This window comes from Amblyomma americanum, chromosome 3, assembly GCF_052857255.1.
Source record: "Amblyomma americanum isolate KBUSLIRL-KWMA chromosome 3, ASM5285725v1, whole genome shotgun sequence".
NCBI lineage: Eukaryota > Metazoa > Arthropoda > Arachnida > Ixodida > Ixodidae > Amblyomma > Amblyomma americanum.
The window spans coordinates 106,336,844-106,358,291 of record NC_135499.1 but is presented as its reverse complement, the minus strand read 5'-3'; the positions used below and the strand labels follow the sequence as shown (position 1 = coordinate 106,358,291).

Here is a 21,448-nt window from a genome sequence, read left to right as displayed (position 1 = left end):
CAAAGGTGATAATACAAAGCTCCGGACGGTACTTGAACATAACCCTCGCCCGCTTTGTTTCTGTGGAAGGGACAATGCAAAGTTCCGGACGGTACCTGAACATAATGCTCGCCCGCTCGATCGGGGAACACGGGTGCACGTGCGTGCGTGTGCGGACCGAAGACGACTCCGCACGTGGCCCGAGCCCCGGGCGTACGGAGGGGACTACAAGGCGCGACCGCCGTCGTCTGCGCGACCGCGACCTCGGACAGCGTTTCGCGTGGCGCCCATGCGCGGAAGAAAAAGCCGCGTCGGAGCCACCCTCCGCGAAGGACACAATAGGTCATTCCCGACAGGTCGGGTTTGATCGAATAGCGGGCTCTGCGGGGACAATGCGAGCCCCGTTCGTCTATGGCTACGTGGCGTAAGGGGAACGGGGGAGGAGGGCCGGATTTAGTCAGCGACACACTGTGTATATGTACGCACTCGCTGCGCTACCCGCGGCTGCTAGCTCTGCGTCCTTGTCTCTGTACATACAACGGCGAATGAGCTACACATATTGTTTGCGCCGTTATGGAGGAAGTCAGAGCCTCGTCACGTGACTAGCGTTGTACGCGGGAAATCAACCCACAGCGTGGCTTTCATTGAAGGGCACGGAAGGCAAAGGCCTGCCTTACAGTTCATGGTGTCTCTGCGAAAGTTCTTGTGGACATTCAAATGGACGCCCTTCGAAAGAGCCTTCTGAATGTCAACGATAATAATGCAGGCCTTGGTGTATGGGCCTGGGGAGTAGTTCTAACCTGCAAATGCATTTAGTGATTTTCTAGATAATGGGGCATGACGACGTGGAACGTATATTTATTTTACAACGTTCTTCAAATGGTTAAAAGTTTTTTGTTTTTTTCAAGTCAGCTGCAAATAAATCGTTCTGGAACGGCGGCGGCACGGTAGCGGATGCCGCCCAGCCTGTTTCTGTATCATCAGTCCAGGCGTGACCGGAATGAGTTGCGAGGAGCGTTAATTTCATGCTTCTCTCGTGTATAATTGCCGTATCCGTCTCGGTTAAAAAAAATGTTTTATTAGCCGAACTTGTTTATCGCGGCATAAACGCTTATTAAGCTTATTATTGCGGATGTCTTCAATGCGCCACGTCCTTCTCTCTTTCCTCCTTCTCTCCAACCTTCCTTCTTTCCCTCACGGCGCGGTTTAGGTGTCCACCGAGAAGTGAGACACTTCACCTCTCATTACCTCAGAACCAATATTTTTTTAAATCCTCAAATGGAAGCCGCAGCGAAGTCAGCTTTCCCATTCACTGTTCCGTTTCCTGAGGGCGTAGTGTTTTTGCAGTACGCTCGTCCTGACTTGACTTCCTTCATTTTTAACTCGCTGCCCTGTTTTTTTCTCCCCTTTACATCATCCTTTGTTCCTTTTCCTTCAATGCAGGGAACTCAACAAGAAACCTTTTCTTTGCTTGTTTATTTCTTCACATAATACACTGCAGGTCCTTCCAATGGTTAACGGCGTCGCCCTTGCGCCTTTCCATCTCTCTCTCTCTGTCACACGCACTCAGCTGAGCTAGAGTCAGTGCTGCGAGTGCCTCAGCAGCGGGTGGGCGCACCCAGAGTGGATTGGCCGCGCCTTCCCGTGCGGTGGAGCTAGCAGCAGAGTCGACGCTCAGTTTGGGGACACAAAAAAAAAAAGACGAGCTCTCTCAAGAACGCGGCAACGCTCGTTCGTCATCGCATTAGGCACGCGCATTCTCCGTGTCTTTCGGAGGAAAGGAGAGGAGAGAGAGTAAGAGACAATTCAGGCAAATAAAGCGGAGAGTGAAGATGAGGGGAACGGCGCGAGGCGATCCGTAAGGCGCGGCGAGATCCGTTCGGGCACCTTGCCAGCGTGGGATGCGATGCACGACGTTTTCATCCGATCCTTTCCCACCGATACTGGCTTCGGGCGTTCGCTTCCCAGAAGGAGAAAAGAATTCGAAGGCCTTTGTGTATTCACTCGTCTCTTCTCTCTCTCGCCAGCCTTCCGCTGATGACGACGGCGAATCCTAGGGGGTGACCGAAGGGCAGCTCGGCAGCACGTGCCCAATTTTTCGAGAAGAGAGGGCGTAGAATGGAGAAACGTGCGCGCTCGATGGGATTTCCTGATCGCGCGTCGTCCCGATTTGCCTGCCTGTCTCTCCCTCCTCCACGCCAGCACCTCAAGCTCTCTCTTTCGAAGTTGTCAGGAGAGGTGGCGTGGAGAATTGGCGGCTTAATCGAGTACACCTGAACACGGTTTCGTGACTAAAGTGTGGCGTCGCGCCAGGCTTGGTAAACCTTGCGGCGATCCAACACTTACTGGACATTATTTTGAGCGCCTTGAGTTTTTTTTTTTGTGTGTTTCCGATTATTTAGTTCGCACGGAGAAGAAGAAGCCAGAGAACCTACCGGAAAACTTCGTTATGATGGCATACTGATGGCAGTACGATGGCATAATTCATGCTGAGACTACGGCGCTCCCTACGACGAAGAGCAGAACACAAGACAACACAAGCCCGTGGTGTCCTGTCCTCTGGCCTCCATCTCTGCAGTATGAGAGAATTTGCGGTCGTCTCCGGAGTTAACGCCTGCGACGTGAAGCGCTCGATTGATTGACAGTTCGAAGCCAGCGGCTCGGGAAATCTGCACTGAATATTCATGTTGAAAAACAGCGCAAACTAGACGCAACACACAAGAGAAAAAGACATCCCAAGCGCTGACTCGCAACTGAAGGTTTAATGAAGAGAGAGAGAGAGAATGAAAAGGAAACGCAGGGAGGTTAACCAGATGTGAGTCTCCGGTTTGCTACCCTACACTGGGGATGGGGGATAGGGGTTAGAAATATGACAGAGAGGTAAACGCAAAAAAAAAAGAACATGCACACATGGAGACACACACACACACAAGGCGTTCCAGTTAAAGTCTTTCACACAGGCCGGTAGATTGTAAGAAGCGCAAAAGCGCTTGCACGGCCTTCTTCTGCGACGGTAGGTCCTTTCGATGTTGTAGAATTCTTTTTTCGGATAGCGGTTGGTCGTCCAGTTGGTCAAGTTCGTGGCTAAGGCATGTCCTCTGTGGACTGTACTGCGGGCAGGAGCACAATATATGGCCCATTGATTCTTCATGGCCGCAGTGGTCACAGGTTGGGGTGTCGGTCATCCCTATGCGGAAGGCATAGGCTTTAAGTAAAGGCAACACCCAACCAAAGTCGATATAAAAGCGTGGCGTCTCTACGGCGAAGCTGTGATGGCGCTCGAAGATTTAATGTTGGATCAAGTGAGTACAGTCGCGCATTTCTTAAATGTGGCTCATTCCATTGCGACTCGGTGCACTGCCGAGCAAGTAGGCGCAGCTTCCGTGCCGCGTCAATTCTAGAAAGAGGAATTGGGACGTGGCGCTCCTCAGTATGGGCTGAGCGGGCAGCGTGATCCGCCCGTTCATTGCCGATAATCCCGCAGTGACTTGGAAGCCACTGGAACGTTATTTCATGGCCGGCATCACTTATATGGTGTAACGTCTCTGTAATATGGAAGATTAATGAAATATGGATTAATGTAATATGGAAGGTTTAATGAAAGTTTTCAACTTGAGTCAAGAGTGTAATATTATTGCGTACCCTTGTATCCGATGCTCGCGCAGCCAAATTTTCTAGCTACTAAGACACAACATGAAGTGCCTGCTGTAACTGTATGCACGAAGGAGAGATTAAAAAAAAAAACAAAGGTGTTTCTATTGGTGTGAATACACTTTCTGGCTGGCTGGATGGCTTTGCTCCTGATCCCAGCTATGACAAAACATTTAAAATTTTTACCTGGGGATGTAGTCCAAAAGCGTTGCTTTTTGGGCTTGTTGGTGCATGATCAAGCAAGAGACTATAGCGCAGAGTAGACAGGACACGTGTTGTTCGTTTCTTCTGTGTCCTGTCTACTATGCGCTATAGTCTCTTGCTTTACCTGGGGGTTCTGACATAACGGAACAATAGTCATCACTGTGAACCTCCGCATTGGCGCCGCGACTCTCTTGCAGGGTCTCATCGGCGCCGAGTTCCGCTACTTTGTGCGCGACTATCCTTCCTTCCTTTCTCTCTCTCTCTCTCTCCGGCTGATCACGCCTCGACTAAGGTTCGTAATTGCTCACGACTAGACCGCGCGCGAGAATGAACCGTGACGGAGAGGGAAAGCTATAGCCGGGTCCTTGGAACTGCGGCGAGCCTCGCCCAGGCAGGGACCATTAGGGAGCTCCGCAGCCTCGCCCTCTTTATGCAAATGGCGCGGTCCAGACGGCGTCGGGGGCTGTCTCTGCACCGTCGCACTAATGATGGCCGAGAACCCAAGAGAGAGGGCATGAAGAGGAAATATCCGGGTGAATGCGTAAGCAATAAAACGCTGATGTTTGGCGGAGGAGGCAGAGGGTACAGACTGCGCAGAATTTACGTGGAACAGTGAAGCTCATCCAGCTTGTGCCGAAAGGACGCGCACTGGCAGCGGTGACTCAGCGGTTTAAGAGTCCTGCGGGATTTCCTGAGGCCGGGTAGTGGTTCAAAACTACTACAGAGTCATCCACTATGTCGCCTCGATCAAGGACGCCACTCTGCAGTTTGGGGGCATGAATATTAATTAAAAAAAACCACGTTTTGTACAGGGCGACAGAGAACGCATACAAGCGCAGTGATGCCATATTCTTGGCGACACATTACTATATCATCGACCTCCGAGTGTGCTACTTCGAACTTGTGATAAAAATGTGGTAAACACGTGGTAAACTTGTGATAAACTCTGAAGTCGCAGAGTTCACTGGCACGCAAGCTGACTGCAGTCACTGCAAGCGAGATCTGGGTTCGTGAAGAAGAGAGGGTTAAGAGTGTGTGCTTGAAACGCCAGCAGCGCGTTCTCAACTGGGGACCATAACGAGGCCGCGACAGGGGTCTGTAGCCCTGCTAGAGATACGAGTATTGACATTTAAGACTACACTCGCCTACCAGACCAAGAAAAAGAAATCTTGGTTACCAGTTCACGGCAGGCAGGGGACACGAGGGCACTTCGAATGACTTGTTTTCAAAATCCCGCGTGTTTGTTCAACGTTAAGGTCATAACCAAAGCTTGGACACCTTCGGAAGATGCGCTCATGGCCTCACAGTGATCACGCGCGATGGATGCCTGCCCCATCGCGCCAGCCATGGTGGGGCTCCTACGTCATCTAACACAGGGGCACGAACTCCTTTGTCTAGCGTGCTACACACGCCAGTCCAGTAGGTGAAAAACGCCACGAAACTCCTCACCGCAGAATCGCATCTTTCCTCTGTTTAAGGCGTTGCCGACCGCCCTTAACAGCCCAGATGCTTTGATTACGAGACGGCCCTCGGGCCCTACAACTGCGCCACAGACGCGCGTTACGGCATTTACTGACCGCACATCGCTCGCCACCACATATGCAGCGCTTTCTACTCGCGGCCGGCGGTGGTGGTCGTCTGCTTCTCCCATTAAAGCCAACGCCCCAGCCAGACGAGGGCAAAAACAGCACCACAAAAGAAAGCCAGTCAAAAGCGCGTGAGGTGGCGCGTCGCAACGTAAATATAGTGTTCGAGTGAAAGTCCTGCCGCCGCGCCTCCACCACCGCCACTTAGGCGGAAAACATTCCTGGAAGAGGTTTCGTTTTTTCCCACAAAGCGCCGGCCGTCTCCTGGGCGACAGCTCCGCCTCGGAAGTTCCGTGCACTGCGGCGGAAGCCAAAGCGCCTTCCCGGTCGCGTTGCAGGAAGGGAGCAATTTCTGTAGGTGATTTGCGTACCCGAGCCACAGGATGCACGTAATATCTTCCGAAACTTTCCTTTGATTCGTCTGTGCCTACAGCGCATGCGCGAAATGTCAACAGCCGTTGCTGATGAAACGTTTCCTGTGAACCCCTCTATTCTGCGGAGTAACACGTCGAGCCAACAAGCTGACAAGGCTGCCGGAATAATAAAGTGCGTCACAATTTTTCGCGTCCGGTTCTATCTGCTTTCCTAGTACATTATACCTAAGAATAGATGCTAAGAATTAAGCTCTCACTCACAAATGATTCTATACTGAGAGACGATGAGCCATACCAAAGATTTTATTTTATTTGAAGACTTGAGTTGTTCACTGACAAACAATAAACTCTTACACTCCCGTTTCTTTCCCGGCATAAATTTTTTGCTTTTGTTTTTCTCTGAGTCCAGCAGTATCGCGCCATATTCTGTACCTGGCGTTTTCGGCCACTCTCTATCCATTGAAGTTTGCTGCACGCAATTCGGATGCATGGGAGAGAGAGCGGAAAGCCTTACACGACGCAACGGAAAATTTCTTTATTTTCGTGATGACATGATAATGGCTGTTATTTTGAGTGTCCCACGACTGCGTACTCTTGTCATCTCACACCTACGTCAGCACACATTTGCCTTTTATGTTGTCTTGTTTTTGCTGATTTGGCGCTTCACGACGACCCGGCGTATTTCGCTTCCCTTGCCCGCGTGAGCCCAACCAGCTGCTGGCGGAATGTACGCAACATTTAAAACACGTCATACATTATCTGTACAAATCCCCACCTCTGGCTATAAGGATCAGACATGCCATGCATCGCGAGACAAGGCCCAGATATGGCACTGATGAGGACTGACCAGCGCCTGATATGGAGAGATGAGGGCAGAAACACGACCCTTATCTGGCCAGGCGAAGGCGCCTTTTTTAGCTATATATGGTGATATTTCTTGTTATCTGACCTGATTTCGGTTGAGATCTGTACAGATATGGCTTTACTTTGTTGCCTCGTATGTTTATATTTGGAAGCGTACATATGAAACATATCAGGGTCAGACATGGCATTTCAGTTAAGGGAACTTATAAAATTTAATGACGTAATGGCAGTCCCAGGCTTATGAATACAGAACGCTTACAGTGAACACAATATAGGAGTCATGCACCTGCTTGGGAGTCAGGACGTCGGCCGGCGCGTGCTTAGACTAAGGTTAGTTCCCCCAACAAGATTAGCACAATAGTTGATATGCGGGTTAGTTAATTTAATTTAATTTAATTGGTTTTGGGGCGAAAGGAAATGGCGCAGTATCTGTCTCATACATCGCTGGACACCTGAACCGCGCCGTAAGGGAAGGGTAAAGGAGGGAGTGAAAGAAGAAAGGAAGAGAGAGGTGCCGTAGTGGAGGGCTCCGGAATAATTTCGACCACCTGGGGATCTTTAACGTGGTGTATCGCGTTTACGCACAGCGCAGATGACGAGAAGGAAGAAGAGGATAGACACAGCGCCGGTTAGTTCGCTTAATCCAATTAATCCACTCCTTACCCATGTGTGCGTTTGTATCAACAATGTACCCTGGCCAATCCCCCACCGTGGGTACGTGCCATTCAGCCAGAGGCCATCATCATCATCATCATCGTTAGTTCGCTTTAAGCGTCTAGAGAACGCGGTTCGCCCGTGCAGAGTCATGATCGCGAAGAGTGTCGCTGTATTGCTTAATGACGACCGCGTTAGAGTCCTTTGGTTGGTGCCACGTAATCCACTCTCGATATCTCCCACCATCATTCCTTGTCTGGTCGTTTCTATAGCCTGACTGCACAACAGAAGCCACGACAAGAAACGACAAAACAGAAGCGCAGTTAAGTAGACGAGCGTGGGAAACACAGGACATATATATGCATACGCACGCTGTTGCTCCCGAAATTAGAATTATTTGAAACATTCACCCCACGTTGCGTCCTTCGGTTTGCATAGCCAAAAAATATCTGGAAACGACACGTCCAGCAACTCGTTGGATTAAGCATAACTGCCCGAGAAATAAAAATACAACTAGTACTAGTAAACTAATATACGGGTTGCCGTGGACGCGCAGACGCACTTTTTCGTTTTCTTTGTTCTGAGGAGGTGTTCTAACTTGCCAGTTGATGGCTGATAACACTAGCTCTGCCACTTTCATCCATTTTTTTCGCATTCCATCCAATTCCTCTAGGATTTCCGGCAGTAAGTTCCGCGCCCGTTTAGAGACGAAACGGAGTAAACGCTGTAGATTGTCAAGACAATGTAAATCAAGGTTGGCGCAATTACGCTCGAAGCAGATATAAACACGTCGCACTTGTTCCTCGAACATCGGCTCGCACCTGATAACAGTGATGACAACCCATGCCGTTATGTGTGTGATGTTTGTGCGTGTTGCTTCCCCTCGGCCGTAAATGCCAAACGAGTCGGCACTCTTGCCGTCTGTACACGGCCGAGTCATGAAAAGGCTGCGTGGATTGCTTCTCCGTCGTAGAGTGGAGCACCTATGGAGCCCCTGAAGCTGTAATACCCCTGCCACACGGCAAATTTAATGTCATTTCCATCGAATGACATTCGTTCAAAACGACATTAGTTTGCTGCCACACGAGAAAATATAATGACATTCGATGAAAACGACATTAGGTATCGAACGAGTTTGGGGAACTCATTCGCCAGCAAACTCCGAGCTAATGTGTTCCCTCTACACCAGAGACTTGGTGAGAATATGCACCGAACATAAATTTCAAACGCGACACAAGCATTATAATATTTCAACGCCCGTATAATTCTGTGGTCGTTCATTTATTTATATAATAATACCGAATAGCACCAGAAAAAATAAAACTCACTCTCGCTACCAGCCAACCGGAATGGACGAGCAGTCATGTTTTTTGGCTTTTTTGTGTAGCGTGGCGTATGGCTACCCTTAGCCGCGCTAATCTGCCTTTGTACAGGGCCAGCCTGCTGCGTCTTTGTGCTCGCAAGCATAGACTCGCAGCGATCGCATTCCGCTGCCGCGAATCCATTGCACAAAGCGACGTAGTGACGTCCGCCATTTGTCTGCCGTCGCTGGCTGAACTTTGGCTTGGCTTGGACTCCTGGTGGATAGCAGTGATCAACGCGTTATTGAAACGAGGATTAAAATTTTGAAATCAGTTTCCATTCGCAAAACAATACTTTTCGAAACATATTGAAGCATAGATCGAAATGTTTTTATGCTGCACTTTTTCTCCATCGCAATCGCCATCATTTGCAAATGGCATTACTTTTGGCCGTGTAGCAGCACGCAGAATAAATGACATTAAGTCGAACAAATGTCATTCGATGGGAATGACATTAGATTTGCCGTGTGGCAGGGGTATTAGTCTCTTCAAAGGACTATAGACACAAAATTCTTGCTTCCGTGTTTCCTTCTTTCAAACGACGCGCTAGACATTGGTATGCACGAAGCACCCCGTGATGTTCGCCTACGACCGTTAAAAAATTGGTTTCGGTTTCATCAACCGAACGATGGCTGTGATGTATATATATGATGCTTAGGCCATGTGAGGCGCGCACAAAAAAAAAAAAGGCAATATAACTGCTGATATGTCGTTTGTTGTAATTCTAGCTATTAAAGCAGGCTAGTTTAAGTGCTGTAGCGACTTGAAACTATGTATCAGCATATATATTGCCATTCTTTCGTGCGTCACGTGACCTAAGCATCAACTACACGTCTCAGCCATCTTTCGGTTGATGAAACCGAAACTGCATGAAGGAAGAAATTCAATTATATATTACTTAGAGGTCGTAGGCGAAAACCACCTGGTGATCCACGTATTCTAATGTCTAAAGCTTCATTTGAAATAGGAAAACACGCAATAAAATTAGGTGTTTATAGTCCTTTAAATTAAGGCAAGGAAAACACTTGCCCTCACTTTTCAAGACATTTGGGTCTTTAGGGAAACCGTAAGGGCTCCACTATACGAAGTTGAAGCAAATCAAGCAACCTGGTTATACTGTTGGCAAAGGCGGTACGTTTGCATTAGGCTCATTAGGACGTGCTCATTAGGACGAGTGCGGCTCATTAGGCCCAGCTGCTAGAAGGGCGGTGGACCAACATCTACAGATTCGTCCCCAATTCGAATGAGAAATAACTGCGTCAGCCATCTCCTGGTTCCCACTGCGATGCAATACATATCACTACAGCGCACTGGAGGTTTTCACATTTCGGAGCGTCTCCGCAGCTGCAACTATGGACTGTCAGTTTTTAAAAAAAGCTAGAATATTCATTATAAAAAAGAGGTATGCTTACTAGATTATACCCGCGAGGCGACTTAAACCAAAGTGATTTTGACCTTTGAGAAAATGTTATTAGTTCGGTTTCGTGTTCGCAGCCTAGTCCCATGCTCAGTTACCAATTACAGGGATCACTGAAGTTTTAATGATTACCCATCTGAACAGAAAATGCAAATAAATGCGCTGGGGCAGCCGCAGGGTCGAAACCAAATACGACTAATCTCATGTAGCGTTTTCTTGGGTGCATCGTGGATACCGAATGAACGATTAGACGTCAACACTTGTGTGAACAATACTGTTGCATGCACAAGTCATTTTTGTCCGCAAAAGGCGGGGAGACGAGTAACACCATCACATAAGGCCTATTTTAAGTCGGTTTCGAAGTTTGAGTATCTGGATTCAGTGTACTTGCCACAATTCAACCTCAGTTCGTCTGGCGAGGTGCATTGAAGATGATGACAGTATATATTTCTTTTTTAAACCAACTAGCACCTGCTAGTGATGTCAGCCTGCATGCATTTCACCTGCGTAATAACAAGCCTATTATGCTCTTGGGTGGCAGAGACAAGCCGCCCTTCCATGTGTGTAGCTGCTTTATTTTCTCCGCGGAACGAATAGAATCCACGTCACTCGCCTGCAGCTGGTGGCAGAGCATTGTTCGTCCGTGTTTCAGAGCAATTTACAGCCAAGCTGCGCTATACTGGCTTAGTCCCTCTGTGTTTGCCGGCCGTCCAGGTTGGCTTTTGTATTCTTGCATCATCTTTGCGGCGGCTCCAACTGCAAACACAGGAGGTCTTGCATCTCAGTTTTGTTGATTAATTTATAGGCTAAACTCTGAAGGCAAACAAATTCCTCACTTCGGTTGCCCAGCCTCCAGAACCAATTATCCTCTGTGACAAGCGACACAAAGCACAGAAACAAACGTATACTACCCTCGCGCTCACGTGCAGTAATAACCTTCACGAGTGTCCTACCTTGAAATGCAGGAATAGAAAATTACGCGATGGCGAGAGAGAAAGACATAGCGCGAGGTACTTTCGTACGCTTTCGTACGCGCTGTATCCAGGCCTCTGCTCCGTATCAAGAACTACATGCCGAGGTCTTTGCGAGTATGTTTCGAGCGTATTTGAAGACGATAAAGATAGCGCATGGGAGCTTCCATACGTATATAATGCGGACAGCACGTGAGAGATCGCCAGCACAGCAGTACGGCAACCGCGAGTACTCTGAATTGGGCAGTGAAACTTTTGTTTCCCGTCTCTTGTGGGGATGAAAATGGCGTCGTGCTTTTGCTTTCATAATTTCCGGCCATTGTTGCATGTCCGCTCAGTGCAGCGTGTGGTGAAGTTTCTGCGTGACGAACTTGCCCTTGATGAGAAATTGCACAAGAGCTTTAAAAATTCCGTTTTTTTTTAAATGTGTACATTGCCGTTCGTGTCCACGCTTGCCGTATGCAAAGCATAAACAGCATTCGTCGCTCCAGCAGGTTTAGAGAATGCTTTTTGTAAAGCTACGAAGTGGTAAAGCACAGAGGTTTTTTCCCCTCCATTTCAGTGCTCACAAAAGAACAGGCACACGCTTGGAGGCGGCTCCAGATTTAGAGGAGAAAGGCAAAAGTCGGGCGCCCGTGTGCTGTGCGATGTCAGCGCACGTTGAAGGTCCCCAGGCGGTTGAAATTATTTCCGGAACTCTCCACCACGGCACCTTTTTCTTTCTTCTTTCAATCCCAATTCCTTCCTTCCTCTCAGGGCGCGGTTGGAGTGTCCACAGAGAAGTGAGACAGCTACGCGCCTTTAACTTCTTCAAAAATAAATTTTTATCCCTTCCCTTACGGCGTGGTTCAGGTGTCCAAAGATATATGAGACAGATACTGCGCCATTTCCTTTCCCCGAAAACCAATAATAATAATAATAATAATAATAATAATAATAATAATAATAATAATAATAATAATAATAATAATAATAATAATAATAATAATAATAATAATAATAATAATAATAATAATAATAATAATAATTATTATTATTATTATTATTATTATTATTATTATTATTATTATTATTATTATTTTAGACAAACACTTACCCTAGTTCACACATCCCAATTTAAATTCCCCCGACAGCCTAAATTGCCGGCTGTCTGCTCTGCGGGGAGGTGGTGACATTATATCACACCCTCGTGGGGTTGAACACGGCATTTCTCAATATACGAAGCCCATCCCAGGAGTAGCGGGAGGGGCTTTGTCCAGCTCAAACCTGGAGGACCAGCGACGCCTGGTGGACCGGGAGAGAGCTGCTGCCGTCCCCGTAGGGGCCCTGGACTAGGGGATCCACTCTCAGTCGCCAGAGAAGGCTTCGCTCAAGTCAATAAACTTTTTTTCATTCATTCATTCTGGCGTTTTGCTGAACTGTACTGTTTTTCTGCACTGTAGATGCAGAGGCGTTTTGAGTGATACTGAGTCAATCCTCGTTTGAGAACTGCAGCCAAAAAAGTCGAAAGGGATGACGTTTCGGCGCCCATAAGGGTTCCTTGCTGAGATCGTGTACGATTGGCAGAAAGGCTTTATTTACATGAGGGGTGAGCGCCGCAGTGCCTACGCGTCTATCTCGGGCATCTGTCCCCATATCTGCATGGTTAGGGACGTGTGAATGGTTGACTGAGTATAGAGTGGTATTTGTGATACCGCTTTTTCAGTATTAGGTGTTCCGTCCCAGTCAATAGCTGTGACTGGGTTACACGGCTCATGTCTCTGAGAAACTCCATACGCAGCTGTCACTGCCGAAATGCCTCTTTTGTATTTAGTCCCTTTTATGGCCATCCGTCGTTGATGTAGACTAACCGCTCAATACGTGGGATTTATGGAACAGAATCTGCTAGGATTTGATTTGGTTTATGGGGTTTTAACGTCCAAAGCGACTCAGGCTATGAGGACGCCGTAGTGAAGGGCTCCGGAAATTTCAACCAACTGGGGTTCTTTTACGTGCACCGACATCGCACAGTACACGGGCCTCTGGAATTTCGCCTCCATCGAAATTGGACCGCCGCGGCCGGAGTCGAACCCGCGTCTTTCGGGCCAGCATCTGCTTTGATTTGAGTTCTCGGCTTTATTATCACGATGTTTTTATTTGTTCGCATAAGGGCATATTCGTTTTTTTTTTACACCAAGATAACCTCCGGCGTATAGGCTTCTCAAATGCATGAAGTTTTTTTTTTTTTGCGGATCCGCAAGTTCAGAGTCTACGTTTGTATTATCCGCGCACACATGGTAACACGGATGAGGATTGCGAAATTCATCTATGAATCTGCAGCGGAGTCTGGGTCAGTGGATTTTCATCGACATGATACGAGTTAATGCAAGAGTGTGCATGACGAGTGGCTCTGCGCCGGAACATGTCTGGAGATTCGCAAAGGAGCACCTGACTGGACGAATTCCGACAAGGACCGCATAATCCTGCCAATGGTACCCGCCTCCAAAGAGGCCGAGAAGTTGACCTGGGCTCTTTGCGCAATAAGAACTGTTAGGGCAGAGAATCGTCAGGCACCAATCTCTGCTTACATGTTCGTCCGAATGAAAAAAAAATGAAAAGACTACGGCTGCAGTTCATAAATGAATTTCGCAAATTCCTATCCGAGTTCATGTGTGCCGCTAATTCAAGTGCCCAAACGATGCAAAAAAAAAAAAAGCGTGACGAGCTCCAAGAGTAATGAGCGTCCATAAATTCTTCTTTGTTGACATTTTAGGTGCACTGCCATTGTGGGCAGCACCCATGGGCCTCTTCAATAACGTTTCAGCAGTGCATACGTGCAGGTTGGGTTAGCATGAAAGGCAGCTATGATCTGGATCCTTTCTTTTATTTTTACGCTTTTTGTCTTTAAGCTGCTACTTCAGCGTCTCTCAAAGTCACCCCTTACTCTTCCGACAAGGCCAAAATGCGTTCATATGTTTTTCTCTCCGTTCGTCTGAAGCCCATCACATCGGCTCCCCTCTTTTGCTTACTTATTCGTGCAGATTTCTGAAAGTGTCTGTACAAGACATATCTGAGTAAGCTCTCCAGTCTGACGAATGTGCTCGAAATGAGCGATTAGATTAGCATTTGCGTCATGCGAACACAGCTATCGCGCACTTTGCACGCCAACAGACAGAGCAGCGATTAGCTCAAAGTACGCGAGCAGGACTTGCCGAGCGCGCGCCATTGCGGAGAGCAGGTGATTGGAATTAAAGGAAACTCGCGCGATGCTCTGATATGAACACCTGAGATGTGCACTGAATCGGATGACGGTCAAGCACGTAAAACTTCCCATACAAGAATCCATCTTGTTTTTTTTCTTTTTCAATCCCTGCAGTGCAGATAACCGAGAGATGGCTTACTCTATGGTGCGCTCAGACACGAGCTTTTGTGCTCAGTGCGCGTGCCTAAGTATGTTGTTTCGCAATCAGTGCTACAAAACGCGAACGTGTCTCTTTGGTGGATGTATACGAGAAGCATCCACTAGAAATCTATGCCGCATCGACACGAAAATTGAGAGGTGCCGCAAAACAGGTACTTTCATTTCTGCAAAGCATGGTGCGCTGTAATAGCCGCGACGTGTGAGTAAAAAAAAAACGAAAATTTTTTGCAACTTCTGAGCATTCATGTTTGTCTCGCGAATGCAGAAAAGGTGGACATGGCGCCACTTGGTGTGCCAGTGATAGTTGCTAATTAACACCAGCTGCATAACTTCGTTCTTGAACATGCATACTCAAGCTGGCACGTTTAATATACTATAGTTCGAAACAACTCAAGAACGAAGCGAAGCCGCCGCGGTGGCTGAGTGGTCATGGCACTCGGCTGCTGTCCCGAAAGACGCGGGTTCGATCCCGGCCGCGGCGGTCAAATTTCGATGGAGCCGAAATTCTAGAGGCCCGTGTGCTGTGCGATGTCAGTGCACGTTAAAGAACCCCAGGTGGTCGAAATTTCCGGAGCCCTTCACTACGGCGTCTCTCATAGCCTGAGTCGCCTTGGGACGTTAAACCCCCATAAACCATAAACCAAGAACGAAGCGGAAATGCCTCCGAAAGAAGCCCTCCAGCCAATAGCGTCCACCGATTCTCATGACGTCGTGGTTACTCCCCTTTGAACTGCTAGGGTGGAATCACAGGGAGTGGAAGATGAAAGGGGACTAACCATGGCTTAATGCGTCATGAAAATCGGTAGACGCCATTAGCTGGAGGGTCGTATTTTGGAGCAACTTCTGCTTCATTCTTGAGTTGTATCTGACTATATCACAATCAAAGCTTTACCGGACACGTGTTCTCGGGAGAAAAAAAGTTTATTGTCGGGTGCTTCGCGACGAAGTCGTGTTGTATTTATACCAGTGGATAGAGCATGCACGTCCTGTCATACACTGACTTGTTTCGGTTGACTGGATTGCGTGACTGCGCCGAAGTAATTTTTTCCCTGCTTCTGCCGCGGCAATTATACCAATCCCGCTAATTTCTTACGCGGATATTACAAACCATCTACGCTTCTGCAGGAGGGTACTCTCGACACCCGCCTAGGGTCTCGACAGAACCGAGGAGTGTCACCTTAGACGGCTCCAAACAGGGTCCTTCTTAAATCCCGCCGTACTAAAACACGTGGACCCTACATTCACGGGCAAGTGCAGATTCTGCGGGCAGTATGCTGACCTATACCACATGGTGTGGGCCTGCCAATACAATACACATATAGCCGTTATGAGTCAGCCAGCTAGGGAGGGCTGGGATGCGGCCCTGTCCAGCTCGGACCTGGAGGCCTAGCGGGCCCTGGTCCAGAGAGCACGGGCCGCTGCGGCGGCCAATGGCGTCCCGGAATAGGGACTGCCACCCAGCGCAGCAACCATCCCCACCTCCCACTCCCAAGTCAATACAGTGCAGTAATAAATGTTTTCTCCTCCTTCTCCTCCTCATCCTGCTCACTCGTAGCCCGTGAACTTTTGATCGTGATTGTATGTGTCTTGACGCTGCAGGCATGCCCATTTGGTCGAGGCCAGATAACTACTTTCATTGAGAACCAAGGAAGAAGCAGCTTTAACACGGTTTCAGGAGTCCCTGGCCTTTGTCTTGGACAGCAGAGAAAAAATTTCAAGCACAGAGCTGTAACATTCGTCACATTTTAAACAAAATCATAGCATATAGCGCACGTCATAGAAACGTTCTGGAAGCGCACACATATAACTTAAAATACCTGACATAGCGCACGTGGTATATTGAATTAACCAACTCGTAAGATAAATAATACATGAAAGCCTGAACTCTTGAATTTAGTCATATCACCACCCTCCTTCCCCGACTTACGCAGGCATTCAACAAACGTTGCAAAATAAACCTCGACATATTTGTCGCCCCTAAAATATTATGGGAGCTTGGATTTTTCCTCATTAATGTAGACCTGTTGGTTTATTCAAGTAAAAGTTGAAATAAATTTGTCAAGTATGCTGATTCCTCGTTTTTTTTTATTGGTGCAGTTCTCGCGTGATAATCTATACTGATACGAGCTGGGGAGGGGGGGACTATTGAATGGTACGATGACTCGTAAATATTTTTTGTTTAAGCAATTCGTTTAGAGGTTGCCTTCAGAAGTTGATCCCAATAATTAAAAAGTGAGTAATTTAGCAAGACGTGAACAGGGATGTACTTATAATTAATTTCATACCGCAGACTGCCCGTTAACTGTTCGAATTGGGGAGGGGAACCCCGAGAACCCGCAGTATGCCTAGCATCATTGGACAGCAACAGGCAGCATTTAGGACGATAAGTGGCCCATTCAATTTGTCTGGCGCCGAAGCTACTGTCTGTCGTCGAGGCAGATAAGATAGCAGGCTCCTCGAGGTATTCACCAAAGTTTAGATCCGAACATGATTTCCTCTTAGTGGTTTTTCCACAGCCCGTACTCAAAGGATACAATGTGGACACGGCACTTCAGTCGTATTTGATATGGGCACGCATGCAGTGCATTCAAAGCGGGATAGATACTTAGCAGGCGCCTTATGTCGTCATGATTGGCGCAGCATACTTGGCTCTGAGTGTTCTTCGATATGTCTTGAGTATAACGCACCAGCCACGCTGTTACAATGGTGGTTGCTCATGATCTAAGCTGATCTAAATTGGTTACTTTCAGTGTCATTGGAGATGTACGTCTACCTGGAAGCAGTGCACCATTTGAGGAAGTGTGTTACCTTAAGTACTAGTTCTGTAGACCCTTTAGTGTTGCATATGTGGCCAGGATCCACAACTTAACGTGTGCTCAGGATGTCGCCATTTCGCCAAGCTGCGAGTAACATTTTTCGCGACTATACATTAGCTCCTAATATTAGCTGCATAACACCGTGTTTGGGGTATAAGTTAAAAGGTATGGAGAGGGCAGCGTGGCTTAGGGAACAAATACGTGTTAATGATATCCTGGCTGAAACCAAGAAGAGGAAAATGGCATGACCAGGACATATAATGCGAAAGCAAGATAACCGCGACGGCCAATTAGGGCGGCGGAGTAGATTCTGATAGCAGGAAAGCGAAATAGGGGGCGCCAGAGTCAGGCGGAGGCGATGAGGTTGAGAAATTTGCGAGGAGAGGGCAACCGCAGCTCCGTAGGACAGTACAGTTGGTGGCTAATAGGGAAGACCTTTGCCTTGCAGAGCACGTATGCGGGCTGATAATGATGATGGTGGCGATGATGATCACGGTGAGCAGGCCGAACAGTGCGGAGCTTAGGTTGCAGTGATTGCTTCGCACAGAGCACAGACCGTAGATAGTATTGTGAATAGCAGATTGCAGTCCGTCAGCAGCGTGCAGGCCAACCAGCTGTCGGCGACGCCAAGAGACACAACACGTGCCGAATGGGTTTTTTATGCCTGAGGGTCACGTGATGCATTGCAAGTGCCACCGCTTGATACTGATGCGCTGAAACGCAATATGGAAGGTGTGAAGTCTTGCACTGCAGGCATTATAAAAGGAACCGGGAGCGGCTCTCTGCACATTATCTGCTCTATATGGTGAGCGATGTGCACGGTTACGGTTGCACACGATTTCTTCGGCGCTTTACGGCATCTTTTTACGGCCCCACATAAATGTACATAACCGTTGTCTTGTCGCTTTCGGTTCCTTTGACTTCGTTCCAGACGGAGTAATGTGTTTTCTGAGATGTGCGCCTATCTGACTAGGCAAGGACGACCCGGAACATTTGCGCCAGCCATTCTCTTTTCACAGCTTGCACGTGCGCGTTAACAGCTTAGTCTTTGCTTTTCAGAGTTTCCTTTCCACTTTCCGTGCTCTACGAGTATGTCTAAATATCTAGGCTGCTAACTACGCACTGGCACAACTGCCTCAGCAGTTTCGAATTTCGAGGCGACACTTTGCAGTTCACTTGAGGTGATTATAGGCATCCCCTTTCTGAAATTGCTGCTCAGAATTATAGAAAGAAAGAAATATTCAAAGCGAACATGGGAAGCGCCAAATAAAAACGAAATGACCTGCTCTGAATCACACACATTTCCGTCGATATTTGTGGCAACTCTACAATGATTCAGGTTCAAGCGAAAACAGTAAAGAAGAAATGAGGCATTTGAAGAAATGAGGCGCACGTAGTTAGAGACGGACACGGGAGTTACATTTAAAGTTTTTGAAAAGACAGGGTACCAGATAAACTTGACACGAAATTGTACAGCAGCCAAAAAAATCGCGGCATTAAAGCATGTATTGTTTTATCGAGGAAGTACAAATTCCCGTTGAAGCCAAGAAGGAGGTAAGACATAAGGCAGACTGTGGTAAGGAGAGGAATCAAATAACTGCACATCAAATATATTTCGAGCAAAGTTATTGAGCTCGGGAAGCTTGCATCCCTTAATACACGAAGCATTTCCGCCTCAAATATAACTGGGTAATGATATAATCTTATCAGAACACTAAACCGTCTGTCAGGCACTGTAGCATTTAGCTTCCGCTCCGGCTTTCTGTAATGGAAAGGAAGAAATACAGAGAAAGAAAGAAGAAAGAAAAGTAATGTTTAACTCGCCTCGGCGGCCCACATGGACGTTCCGTTCCTCACCACGATAGGGCGCCCCGATGGGCCAGCCAGCGCTGTGCGGGCATCGAGGCACCCCTGAGTGCGAGGTCTCGGGACAAAATCCCGCCCGCGGAGGCATTTCAGATATAAGATATACCCAACAACATATCGCAATACGTGTCCCTGGTGCGGGAGCCGTCCTACACACTCTCACAATGCGTGGGGGTGCGGGAGCAAGCTATAAAACTTAAAGACGCAATGCACGTCATTTGAGCGGTGGGAGGTACAGCTGACCGGCGATACCCTGGCAAATCAACATGCAGTTGTTCATCAAGTTCGCCGGGCGGCCATGGCCAGTGGAGTCCTGGAATGAGGAAGCCACCAGCGAGGCTGAAGAGCAATTTTATTTTAAGGTTTCAGTTAATGTTTTTCCTCCTCCTCCAGTGCAAAGCTTACGATTGCACATGCGATGATGAGTGTCGAAGATGACGTGTCGTCAGTGTGTTCAGACCTCACAATGTGCACGAGCGGTAGAACGCCTCCGTGTACTGTTCCGCCGAACGTGGGAGAGATTTATATGTAGTTGGCATTCTGCGCTAGGAAGACTGCATGCTGTAATACACGTCTTACGCAAATACATTCGGGCCGTATACTGCAATGTGTTCTAGGCCTTAGCCGCATGCCTTGGCTCCTTCGTTCCTCGGCCGTATTCAGTCGCATGCATGATCAATATTTATGCATGTTCCTGCGCCGAAGGCGTGGTGCTCATGGCCACGCGTGTGAACACGCGTCCATGTGCATAAGTATGCATGTGCGTTTGCACATGCACGTGTATATGCATGAGCATGTCACAGACGGCGAATAAACGCTGGCGCAGTTGTGTGTTAACTGGGCAAGGCTTCTATATTTTCTTTCCGTTTTTTATATTTTTTTCTTTTCGCACTGTGCTGCCAGTAGACAGTATCGTTATCTAGAAATTGATTAATTCTTTATTTAAAATCGGGACTGGCACGAAGGTCTATATCACCCTGTTTTTCCCCTTTTATTTTGTTCGAAATACAGGCTCCCTTTCCATGTCTGTCTATCTCGGCTTTTATTACAGATTTCACAACGACGCTCCGTCTGTAACGGGCAGTCGTTTCAGGGAATGCATCGCTTCAGCAGCTTGCTGCCTCAAGCAAGCCACGTGGACAAACGCGCGCCTGACTTTTTGCTCCATGCCCCTCGGGATGAAGCCGGGTTCGAATGAGTAGCGCTGAGGGCATAGCGGGGCAGATCCGACAGGTTTTAGATCGTTATTAACATATAAGTGACGCTGCGGTGGAGCAATGCCAGCAGACTAAGCAAGGCCAATCCCACCTGTAGCATACAACAACCCAACCCAACTCAACTAGCGCTGAGGGGTGGCTACAAACCGCATAGCTGCCGCCTGCCGCGCACAAACCCGCGCCGAGGCATCGGCGCTGCTCAAACTGAGGCGAGCGTTCGGGCCCGGCACAATGACGAGCTCGCCGCGGGGGGCGGAGGACGCTGCCCGGGAGTGCGTTGAACTCCTCGCCGCGCCAACCTCTTTTCACTGGTTCCTTGTCTCGGCGCTATAGTTCTAAGGCCTGCCTCTTTTCTGCGAGTGTTTTTTTTTTCTTACCGGGTGTGGTTGTAAGCGTTGTAAAGTAAAGTCGATCAACGGATATTGAGTAGCGAGAGAAAAAAAATTATCCAAACAACGCCCAGCCTCTCTTGCCTTTTTCTCAGTGGCAGCAGGGTGCAAAGAGCCTCCTTTCTTGTGGCTCATTCACGGTGCCTCTGGGCGTCCTCGGCTTCTCGCTGACCTGCGCTTTGATAGTCGCATATTCGGTCCTCGCGTACAGCCACCTTTATGATCACCGCCGATTCGCTGCTATCATCTTTCGCCGTAAAGCAGCGAACGATGCGCGACATCCCATAAATGTGCAAGCATTATCACTGCAGCCGCACCAGTGTTGAGAAGCGATTGTAGCTTCACTTTCGCCATAGTGCGTAGGAGAGCAAAGTGTGGGCAGGAGAATAAACGGGACCCGTTTTTTGTTATTGTTATTACCCAGAAAGCCTCCGTTCGTTATATGGTGGAAAAGCATTCGGGTTAGACTCGCATATTTTCGGATAAAATGGCAGCACCGAAAGGAAAGCATGTTTAACTTCGGCTGTCAACGGACCGCGCTGCGCTGCTCTTAACGTACGGTCAGAGAAGAGAGAGAGAAACAATTAACTTTATTGCATGCTTTCGCACTTCAAGTCCGGGACTGTTGGCTCGGGAACGTGTGAGTCTACCGTAGGCTACCGTATACGGCGTGCAACGCAAAGCATACCCGCAATGCGC

General features: G+C 48.2%; 2 protein-coding genes across 13 annotated transcripts in view; one reads left to right on the top strand and one right to left on the bottom strand.

Annotated features, from left to right (window-relative positions):
* Positions 1-21,448, bottom strand: part of fray (oxidative stress responsive kinase frayed) — a 156,516-nt gene that overhangs the window by 38,258 nt on the left and 96,810 nt on the right. The window lies entirely within an intron of this gene.
* AP-1sigma (AP-1 complex subunit sigma-2) overlaps positions 9,043-21,448 on the top strand; it is a 524,179-nt gene continuing 511,773 nt past the window's right edge. For all 3 annotated transcript variants that reach the window (XM_077657685.1, XM_077657687.1, XM_077657686.1), the window contains exon 1: positions 9,043-9,053. The gene's annotated coding sequence lies outside the window, so the exon portion shown is untranslated. The remainder of the gene's footprint in view (positions 9,054-21,448) is intronic.